Below are 11,656 nucleotides of genomic sequence, written 5' to 3' on the forward strand. Positions count from 1 at the left end.
TCGCAGTTGCTGCAGGAAATTTTTGTTAACCCTTCACATCAGCAGCAGTGCTTCGCCCAAATCTGTGCGTGCGCGAGTCCAGTCCAGAGAACCTTCCGCCGCTCCCCAATGCCGTCCCACAATTAGTCGATGAAAATCTTCATTCCACTGATTTTTCTGCCTCATTCCTTGTCGCCGGTTTTCTCTCCTGTCCTAGGACTTTGTTGTTGCAAAGAGAGAAGGTACGGAGGTGCCCACACTCTGGATTCTTGTAAAACACGGTGAGAAGTGCGTTAAGGGTGTTGCTCAATACAATCAAGTTGGTGACCTGCCCAAACACTCCGCTGACTTCACTACGCATCACTTGACACAGAGCCAGCAGGAATGTATTCCCAGAAACATAACAGGAACAATAGTGGCAAAGCAGTACGCGGCCCGCTTGGATGTGGTTACTGTAAGCATTTATGGTGTCATCTCGGTCTTGAGGATCTCAATGCCTCAGGGGGTAGCAGCAATGCTGTATTTATCTGTCTTCACTGCTACCAGTGGCAGACCCAACTTTGGAATGCCATTGTTGCTATCTTTATTAATAACCACCAGCTGCGAGTACGTTTCTTGTATTGACCAAATGACCACACAACCAGTATGTTAGTTCAAAAGACAGTTTACTATTAAACACAAGACTTATCTCTATGTGCAATGATACACGCGGCCACGCATTAAACTACACCGATCAACTGACCTTTACTTAACTTCTGGATGACCGGCTCTGTGCAGGTAGATGAAGCCTTTATCTGATGGGTTGGAAGTCGTCAGGTTCGTCTCGGCTGCGGCTCGTCTCTCACAGGTAGCGATCGCGGATCTTGAACTTGGCTGGTCGCTATGCTGCAGTCGGCGTGGGCACAGGCTGGTCCCAAAAGAGATCGATCCCCAGTGCGCAGTGCTTCTTATCCCACCCCTTTTGGTCAGTGCCAACTCAGGATCCATTGGATCAATCGGCCCTCGATCACCCTAATCGATTCTGGCCAATTAGGGGTGGGTACCTCGATGGCTGGGCGGGTCCTAGTTACCGTTGTCCCAGGTACGTAGGCCTTTCCAAATAAGGGGCAGCGGCGACAGTGAGTCTGCTACTGTTGCTATTCCTTGATTTGAGTCTATTGTTCTGGGGAAATCGGTGATTGACGTTTAACAGGTGCAAGCTTCAATTCGGTCTGGTTTTCCTTTGCTCAATACACAGGGGCTGTGTACTGTCTGTGGCCCAACTTGACCACAATTCCCATTATCCTTTGTGGGCGGCCATTTTAGATGGCCACACCACTCTCGGACAATAAGGATGGATAGCAATGGGGTGCATGGAATAATTCTTCCAGGATTTATGTGGGGCCTTGATCTGGGTGTGCCTAGTATTGATATTGGCTGATTTGATCTGGGATTTGTGTTTCTGGGTTCCTTTACGCAAGCTCACCACCAATCACCCTCAGAGGCTTGGTAAACTATAAACAGATTTGATTTGTTTGAAGACTCCAAATGATATATATATATATACAATACAGGATAGTTCAACAAACATGTATCCTCTAGGGATTCAGCAACACAACATTACTCACAGAAACAGCTGCGTATTGCACACCACCAGCTTGTTACTGGTCACGTTCTGCTTTACATTTTAGTTCCTTAATCATTTGTGTTGGACCCTCAATCACGACGCTGGAGAGTAAAACGGTAAAGAAGGCTTTAATAAGCTAAGAACTAGCCTGGTGCCGAGACGGGTGCTAACTGGGTGCTGCCTGCAAGGCGGCCCCTGATATCCGACTCCCAGTGGGTGGAGCCGGAGGCGGAGTCCCCCAGGTTTCCAAGCCCGGTCTTAAAGGGGACATTACCTTACATGATGATAAGGGTACAGTTACAATAACCGTTCATCACATTCACCCCCTGTTTTAAAAAACGAAGTCCGGCGGGGGTGAAGTGGAATCATAAGTCCATTCGTTTCGGCGGCCTGATCATCCTCATCTACCTCCTCAGCTTGGGTGGTGGTGCGGCGGACATGGACGTCTTAGTTAAGGGTACGTCCGGGAGCACAGTGGTCAGAGCCTTGGTCCGGGTCGGGGTAGGGGATCGGGGTGCAGGGGAAATAGCTGGGGCTGGGGAAGCGGCGCCCCATGATAACAATCCCCCATGATAACTGCTGTACCATTTCTACATGCATCAGTTATTTATTTGTTTATTGCCTGCCCCACCATAATGTTACTATTTGGTGGCCTATAGGCTACTCCTATCAGTAACTTTTTCGCCTTACTATTCCTGATTTCCACCCAAATGGATTCAACCTTATCCTCCATAGCACCGATGTCATCCCTTACTGTTGCCCGGATGTCATCCTTAAATAACAGAGCTACACCACCTCCCTTACCATCCACTCTGTCCTTCCGAATAGTTTGATACCCTCGGATATTTAACTCCCAGTCGTGACCATCCTTTAACCCTGTTTCAGTAATGGCCACTAAATCATAGTCATAAACCAAATCATTGAAGGGCAGCACGGTAGCATTGTGGATAGCACAATTGCTTCACAGCTCCAGGGTCCCAGGTTCGATTCCGGCTTGGGTCACTGTCTGTGCGGAGTCTGCACATCCTCCCCGTGTGTGCGTGGGTTTCCTCCGGGTGCTCTGGTTTCCTCCCACAGTCCAAAGATGTGCAGGTTAGATGGATTGGCCATGATAAATTGCCCTTAGTAACCACAATTGCCCTTAATGTTGGGTGAGGTCACTGGGTTATGGGGATAGGTTGGAGGTGTTGACCTTGGGTAGGGTGCTCTTTCCAAGAGCCGGTGCAGACTCGATGGGCTGAATGGCCTCCTTCTGCACTGTAAATTCTATGATCTGTAAATTCTATGATCTATAGTCATTCACGATGATTTGCGCCATCAACTCATTTACCTTATTCCGAATACTACGAGCATTCAGGTAAAGTACACTTATGTTGGCTTTTTTACCTCTGTCCTGAATCTTAACACTTCAATCAGTAACCTCTCCTAAGTTATATTTCCTCTTAACCTTTCTCCTAATTTTCCTTGTCGTTGAACCCATATCTTCATGTAACAACCTGCCACGTCGCTTACCATTAATGTTTTCACTTCCCATTTTATTCCTTTTAGTATTCCTGGTCCTATTCACTGAGCTCCCCTCAGTCACTGTACTTTGTACTGTCGCCCTTTTTGATTTTTGACTATGGCTTCTCTGCCTTACACTTTCCCCCTTACTGCCTTTTGTTTCTGTCCCTGTTTTACTACCTTCCAACTTCCTGCATTGGTTCCCATCCCCCTGCCACATTAGTTTAAACTCTCTCCAACAGCTCTAGCAAACACCCCCCCAGGACATCGGTTCCAGTCCTGCCCAGGTGCAGACCATCCGGTTTGTACTGGTCCCACCTCCCCCAGAACCGGTTCCAATGTCCCAGGAATTTGAATCCCTCCCTCTTGCACCATCTCTCGATCCACGCATTCATCCTATCTATCCTGACATTCCTACTCTGACTAGCCCGTGGCACTGGTAGCAATCCTGAGGTTACTACCTTTGAGGTCCTACTTTTTAGTTTAACTGCTAACTCCCTAAATTCCGCTTGTAGGACCTCGTCCCATTTTTTACCTATATCGTTGGTGCCTATGTGCACCACAACAGCTGGCTGCTCACCACCCCCCCCCCCCCCCAGAATGTCCTGCAACCGCTCCGAGACATCCTTGACCCTTGCACCAGGGAGGCAACATACCATCCTGGAGTCTAGATTGCGTCCGCCGAACCACCTGTCTATTCCCCTTACAATTGAGTCCCCTATCACTATAGGCCTGCCATTCTTCTTCCTGCCCTGCTGCACAGCAGAGCCAGCCATGGTGCCATGAACCTGGTTGCTGCTGCCTTCCCCTGGTGAGCCACCTCCCTCAACAGTATCCAAAGCGGTATATCTGTTTTGCAGGGAGATGACCGCAGAAGACACCTGCACTGCCTTCCTACTCTTGCTCTGTCTTTTGGTCACCCATTTTCTATCTCCCTCAGTACCTTTCACCTGCGGTGTGACCAACTCACTAAACGTGCTATCCACGATGTCCTCAGCACCGCGGATGCTCCAAAGTGAGTCCATTCGCAGCTCCAGAGCCATCAAGCGGTCTAACAGGAGCTGCAACTGGACACACTTCTTGCACGTGAAGGAGCCAGAGACCTTGGATGTGTCCCTGAGCTCCCACATCGCACACGAGGAGCATGACACGGGTTTGAGATCTCCTGCCATGTCTTAAACCTTCGGTTAACTTCAACAATTACAATTTACAAAAAAAATTAAATAAATAAATAAACAACAAAGAAAAAAATATATCAATATACCAATGAAAAGAAAAAGAAAACAGAACAACTATTTACCAGTCACTGACCTCGAGCCTTCCTCTTGATCTTCACAGCGGTTGTTTTTTTGGTTAGAGGAGGGGGTAGGGAGGGAGACACTGAAGAAGTGTTTCGGGTTTAAGTGTCACCTGATAACAGCTCCTCCACAAACTACCTTCAAATGAGGGTGACCACGACGGAGGTATGCAAATTTCCCTTGCAACACCAATCAGCAGCTCCGCTCTACTGCGCTCTGCTGGATTCGTGTCGTCACTCGAACAGCTAGGGTCTCTAGCTCAGGTACACCTTCAATTTAGGGTGACCACGACAGAGGTATGCAAATTTCCCTTGCAACACCAATCAGCAGCTCTGCTCTACTGCCCTCTGCTGGATGATTGTCTTCACTCGAACAGCTAGGGTCTCTAGCTCAGGTACACCTTCAATTTAGGGTGACCACGACGGAGGTATGCAAATTTCCCTTGCAACACCAATCAGCAGCTCCACTCTACTGCCCTCTGCTGGATCTTACTGTCTTAAGAGTGATATCACAGCAGGAGTGCACGATACTGTTGGCATGAGGAGCACATTATGGCACCACTACTGTCACCGTTGGGTTATCCCCTGCGGTTGAGGTCTCCGGCGACTGATATCCCACTCACCAAGGGTTGCTGGCAAGTCAGAGGCTGACAGCTACTTCTGCCCACCAGAAGCGGTGACTGCTGTCAGCACGGCACTTACTAGAGGCCCAGGAACATAGTGAGAGCACAGACCATAGGTGAGGGTGGGATGCGGGGTGGGGGGGGGAGGGGGGGGGGGGTAGGCTCGGAGGCAAGGGCAGGGGATGGTTTCCCTCAATTGGGCACATAGTGCCTGAAAATGAGGGGACTCCCCACCATCCCTGCCCGAGATGCCACTGGCAACCTTCTGCAGACACAGGGAAGCCGTGCAGCCATTGTTAAATCCCTGAGGCACCTTTATGATGGGTATCAATTGACTCATGAATGAGCCTGATTGACATTCCCCTATTGGCGTCCAGGAATCCAGAAAGCCCCTTTCATTTTCCAACTTAATTGGTGGACATTCTCCTGCTGCTGGGCCTCCCCTATGATCAAGTGGGTCCAGCAACCATGGTTTCCAATGCAATGGACTGTATTACATCCACCTCACTATCCAGTACTTCCTGTTTAAATGTTAGATCCCTCGTGGAGGCCACTGCATCAGGACTATCAGATTCCCTGTGACCTCCATTGAATATCAGTTTCCCCGGTAACGGGGGAGGGGCTTCAACTTAGCAGGGGATTAGATTGCTAGTACAAAAACCCCGACATGATTGCAGGTCAGGGAGGGAGACCCTTTGGGGAGTGGGGGTTCTTGTATACTGTAAATAAACCTAACCTTTGTTTTCTACCTGTCCGGTCCACGCGCTCTCTTTTAATGAATTCTACAATAGGTGTCAAGGGACCCCCACAATCCAAAGCGGTACTGGTAAATTAAAAACCGAGCAATGCTTGGAAGTCACTGAGCACTATTCTTACTCACGCTATTCTTGCTCTACCCGGACATCCGTATAAAAGCACCGAAAGAGGATCGTGGGAGAGCTGATTTAACATTAGCAAGATGATGCCATTAAGCCAGGAGAGCTGAGCGTCTTGGAGGTTTAAGTTGCGTGTGATATTCAAGTCCAGTACATTGCAGGGGACCGATAACCCCTTCATGTTAATCACAAAAGAACAAACAACTGAAACAAAATATTTAGAGCAACAGTTGAAGACAGATAATGGAGATACAATCATTTGTAAAAATGCATATTTTTAAAGGACCAATTGTATTTTCTTCATTCTGTCTTTAATGTAATAATGACTGGGTTTAATTGGACAGGGCACAAAGGTTCTTTGTTGTCGGATGAATGGAAATCTATTGAACAGACAATAACCAGCTGGTTCTGAAGTGCGTCCATTTCCAAAAGTAAAAACAATCCTATTTTAATCATTTTCCAGCCTGCAGGATAGTCTTTCAATTCTCCAGACGACACGAGCAAGGGCATTGAAGATGGAATTTTCTCTCGACGTGTTCGTTCCATAATCCAGTTGGTGCAAACTAAATATCCCCCGAGACTTTCATTCAACAATGCTGTTTGTTTGAAAACATCAGACAGAAGTAAAATATCTCTATTAATAAATCATCGAGATCATAGAATTGACAGTGCAGAAGAAGGCTATTTAGCCCACGAATGTCTGCACCAGCTCTTTCAAACAGCAGCCCACTTAAGTCCACACCTCCACCCTATCCCCATAACCCAGCCTACCCTTTTTGGACACAAAGGGCAATTTATCATGGTCAATCATCCTAACTGCACATTTTTGGACTGTAGGAGGAAACCGGAGCACCCGGAGCAAACCCATACAGACACGAGGCGAACGTGCAGACTCCGCACAGACAGTGACCCAAGCCGGGAATCGAACCTGGGACCCTTGAGCTTTGAAGCAACTGTGCTAACCACTATGCTACCGTGCCGAGAGCGTATGGGCCTAAATCTCTCTTCATAAGACAAACCCCATGGGCTGGATTCTTCATTTCAGAGTCTAAGTGCTGACGCCGGGACTGAATCGCGGGTGTCCTATGGCCCCGACAGTGGCACCGGTCCTGGAGCAATTCAGGACATGCTAATGAGCCATGCCTGGCTCCATGTGGAACTAGTGCGATTCCACCTGGTGCCAGAATCAGATTCGCTGCGGTCGGGATTGGCACTGGAGAGCTTGACAAGCTGGAGCTACATATAAGCACTCCAGTCCCTACACACTCTCATTCCAGCCAAGAAGATGCCACCCCAGAGAGCGGCCCTGACATTCACAGATGCAGAGCTGAAGACACTGCTGGATGCTATGGAGGAGAGGCAGGATATCCTGTTCTCCGGGGTGGGAAGGAGGCTGCCACCTGCAGATTTCAACTGGGCCTGTGCGCAGGTGGCAGAGGCCATGAGTGCTGTGGGCCCTACTGCCAGGTCCAAGCAGCGGTGCATGAAGAAGCTGCATGGCCTCCTCGGGGCAGACCGGGTAAGTCACCACCACCACACCACTGGCACCAACCCTTGTCCCACACACACGTATCCACATGTATCCACCCTCCATTGAACACCAGCAGGCCACTTACACGCCACTCTGCACCATATGCCAACACCCATGCCACCCGCCATGACCGGGTGCCCCACACACACAGGTCACAGGCCTCCTGAGCTGCCAGTGTCCAAGTGTCTCACACTGTGCATTATCTGTTCCCCCAGGAGAATGCAGCCCCAACCACACGGAGAGAGAGGACCAGAGGGGGCCCACCGGACCTGCGGCCCCTCACCGTCGCAGAGCAGAGGGCATTGGACCGGTGCCGTGGGGTTGGAGAACAGGCAGTCGCCGAGGCGGAGGTCGATATTGGAGATGCAAGTGAGCCCCCAACAAATTCGGATGTCTCTATGACACGTGTGGCACCCCTCCGCCGCATATCACACCTACCCATGATGTAGCCATGCATCTTGTCTTATGTCTGCAGGATCATCTGACAACGAGGCGGGTCCATCTAGTTTTCTGTAATTCATGCACGAGGACACCCAGATCCCTCTGTACCGAAGCACTCTGGAGTTTCTCTCCATTGAGATAATAAGCAGCCTTTCCATTTTTCCAACCAAAATGGATAACCTCATACTTAGCCGTGTTAAACTCCATCTGCCAAATTTTGGCCCATTCACCTAACCTATCTATACCCATTTAGAATTTTCTTAATTCCTCATTGCAATTTACTATCCCACCTATTTTAGTATCATCTCCAAATTTGGCTTTAGTAGTTCTATTCCTACATCCTCTCTCCCGAGTAGTACGACACTCCGTATGCTCATCCGTTGCCTGTGCCTCTATATTTACGTTGTGTATTTATGTACGTCTTATGTTTTTTTTTTGCATATGGCACGATCTGTCTGAACTGTACGCAGAACAATACTTTTCACTGTACCTCAGTACATGTGATAATAAAACAAATCCAAATCATTAATAAATAGTTGGGGCCTGAGGATTGAAGCCTGTGGCACCCAACTAGTTGCATCTTGCCAACCAGAAAAAGACCCATTTATCCCAACTCTGTCTTGTTGGTTAGCTAGTCTTCTATCTAAGCTAATAAATTACCTCTAATCCCATGCGGTATTACCTTGTGAAAATGAAAATCGCTTATTGTCACGAGTAGGCTTCAATGAAGTTACTGTGAAAAGCCTCTAGTCGCCACATTCCGGCGCCTGTTCGGGGAGGCTGGTACGGGATTAGCCTTTTTGTGAGGCACCTTATCAAATGCCTTCTGCATCTATATGATGTCCATTACCCACTTGATCCACTGTCCATTTCAGGCATTCGGGCAGTGCTGGTGGGAGTTTCCGACCACGTGCCTACCTGACATCCAGGATTAGCGAGGGACTCCAGGCCCGGTGAGTATGAGATGGGGCTGGCAGCACCTCTCCCTGCTTCACAATGGCAGGTCCCTTGATTAGGCACTTAAGTGTCTAACAAGAGACCAGGGTCTACACCCCCAGAGTCCACAGGTAAACAACAGGCTTCCTGCATGGTGGCTTCTGTCTGCTGCTGAGAAAGCCGTTCACAAGTCTTCCCATTCTGGACTTAATCGGGGCACAAGTGGGAAGTTTGTGGGGTCCGACCCGGCAGCCTCCCACTTGATTAAATGCCGGGTCGGACCCCTTGACTAAATAAATAGTATGATTTAATGAATCCCGTTTGGGAAGACAATGATTACTAAACTGGTTGAATTTCCTTTATTTGCCATAAAAGTAGTATTTTAAGTTTAAGCATGGAAATCATTATTGATGCGATTGGATATATTGTAATTTATGGGAATGATGAGTAATAGGATTACTCACAATACAATGAATTATTCATGATCTCATTCAACCTTGGTTACTAACACATGAGTCTTTACTAGCCTTGGTTTGATTAATCAGGATACACGATGTTTCACATTAAACTGACCTCTAACTTGTGAAGGCTTTATTTCCAGTTCTGAAATGTCAAAAGCAGTTAATAGAAATTCTAATATCAGCTGGAGATTAAATAACTTGGAAACTATCAATCCCTGTGGTCTAGTTGATGCACAAAGAGACATCACTGTAAGCACTGCACTCAAAAAACAAATATTGGTTCCTTTATAAGGAATGTTAAAATTACTATTGTGCATCAGTTGGGGAGTGAATGTTTGAATAGCACATTAACTTGTTAGCAATAATAATGCATTGTGCCAAATTCATAAATGCACTTACAATCTGAATTTTAATGACTGGATATTAACATTTTCACCCTACGTTTTGCAACATTGCTAAACCTTCTAATGACCTTCACCTAATACTAAATGCTCATGGTTACACACAATCTTTAATCATTAACATCAGAGCACCCTTATTCACCACCCGTAAGGGCGTAAATGAGAGATCCAGAGCAGAGTGCTGCAAAGCTAATGAAAAACTGTCTTCCATTTCAGCACCAGTTAATCCTAAACCTCACCACATTCCTGCTTATGACTCATAGCCATGCTCCAATCATCACATCTACATCAGATAGCAAATATCCATTAAACCAAGCAAGTTTCTCATTTTGTCAGACAGTCATCTTTAGGATCAGTGGGGCATGGCAAGCTAAAGTGCATTCGTAATCGGATTTGCAGAGAAAGCATGTCTTCTATCTGGGTCCAAATAAAGCAATTAGGGCAAACCCACCGACCCCCACCCCCACAAAGGATGATAGAGACTAATCGTATAATGAATTGTATAATAAAAAGAAAACAGGAGAATAGTTTTGAAAAATTGAAAATTTCTTTGCCAAATTCTGTGTCAGAAATATACAAGATCATTTTCTGGTAAAGGTACATATGCAAATCACTAACCTTTAATGGGCAATATTTCTGAATAGCTGAACTATTGCAGACTGCTTGGTAAGGCACAATTTGTTGCACTGGGTGTGCTTTTGCTCTGGGTAAACAACGGCCAACAGTATTTCAATTTTAATTCTATTTGATGTATGTTAGCATTACTAATAGCTCAAGATTAGTCAATAGTGTAAAAATAAAATTGGAGGTTTTGTTCTGGAAAAAGCATCACAAGCGGCAATCCAAAAGCTAGTCCGACAGTTAACTCTTGCATTTCTAAAACATCTGAACTGAATCACAGAAAACAAGAGGAGGCTACGCAGGGGTGAAATTGGTCAGTGCCAGCAGGGTGAATCAGGCTCGTAGCAAGTCGGCAACTGAATTTGCAGCACACCCGACCTTCTTTTCACTGAAGTTGATAAGACGATAGTTCAAAATCTTTTTGGAGAGTCATTTTCTCGTCTTACTGTCACTTTTGCTCGGTTTGAAATAAAAAAAAGAATCTTGTCAATGTTTTCTAAGATAATGGAAAGTAAAAATTACAGTGAAACATTGGCTACTGATTGACGACGAACTTGCATCACTTTGATGACGTCGATTAATTTCCACATTCCACATGACGTTAGCATGTTAGCACTGTTGCTTCACAGCGCCTGGTCCCAGGTTCGATTCCCGGCTTGGTCACCATCTGTGCGGAGTCCGCACGTTCTTCCTGTGTCTGCTTGGGTTTCCTCCGGGTGCTCCGGTTTCCTCCCACAAGTCCAGAAAGACGCCTGTCAGGTGATTTGGACATTCTGAATTCTCCGTGTCCCCAAACAGGCACCGGAATGTGGTGACTAGGGGCTTTTCACAGTAACTTCACTGCAGTGGTAATGTAAGCCGACTTGTGACAATAAAGATTTCTTTTCAAATTTGTTCTCATAGCGCTCCTTCAAACTAATTCTATGTAGTCGACACTGATTCCCTCAGAGCAGAAAGAGCCTAATTTATATCATCAAATGACCCACGTGGGTTACGTGACGTCCGCAAGTGCAGTCTGCCCGCAGGCTATCAATGTAGTCTACATAGCACTGCATTGAAGTGGTGCAAGACAAATTAAATTTGGCCCATAGTGTCTTATCACAGATGTCTTACACAGTGCTGCAAATTTATTAAAAATATTTCTGTGCCAAATATTTAGATCTGCACTCAATCACTCAAATACACGTTTTTGAGCAAGGTAAATAGCTGAGATTTTATGAGTTAGCTTTAACTTTTTATTGTACACTATTGCATAGTATATGGTAGTCCTTCACTTCGAGACTTTTTATGATTCCTCATTAACAAAGAAGCGATACATAACGTTTCTAAAATGCTGCGCTATTTAATTCCCCGATCTCCTTTTGTGGGCTCTTTACAATGTG

The 11,656-nt window shown here is 46.6% G+C and overlaps 1 long non-coding RNA gene across 1 annotated transcript in view; it reads left to right on the forward strand.

Annotated features, from left to right (window-relative positions):
- LOC140426112 (uncharacterized) overlaps positions 1-11,656 on the forward strand; it is a 100,074-nt gene that overhangs the window by 76,534 nt on the left and 11,884 nt on the right. The gene's annotated exons all lie outside the window — the stretch shown is intronic.

Source organism: Scyliorhinus torazame, chromosome 7, assembly GCF_047496885.1.
Source record: "Scyliorhinus torazame isolate Kashiwa2021f chromosome 7, sScyTor2.1, whole genome shotgun sequence".
Taxonomy (NCBI): domain Eukaryota; kingdom Metazoa; phylum Chordata; class Chondrichthyes; order Carcharhiniformes; family Scyliorhinidae; genus Scyliorhinus; species Scyliorhinus torazame.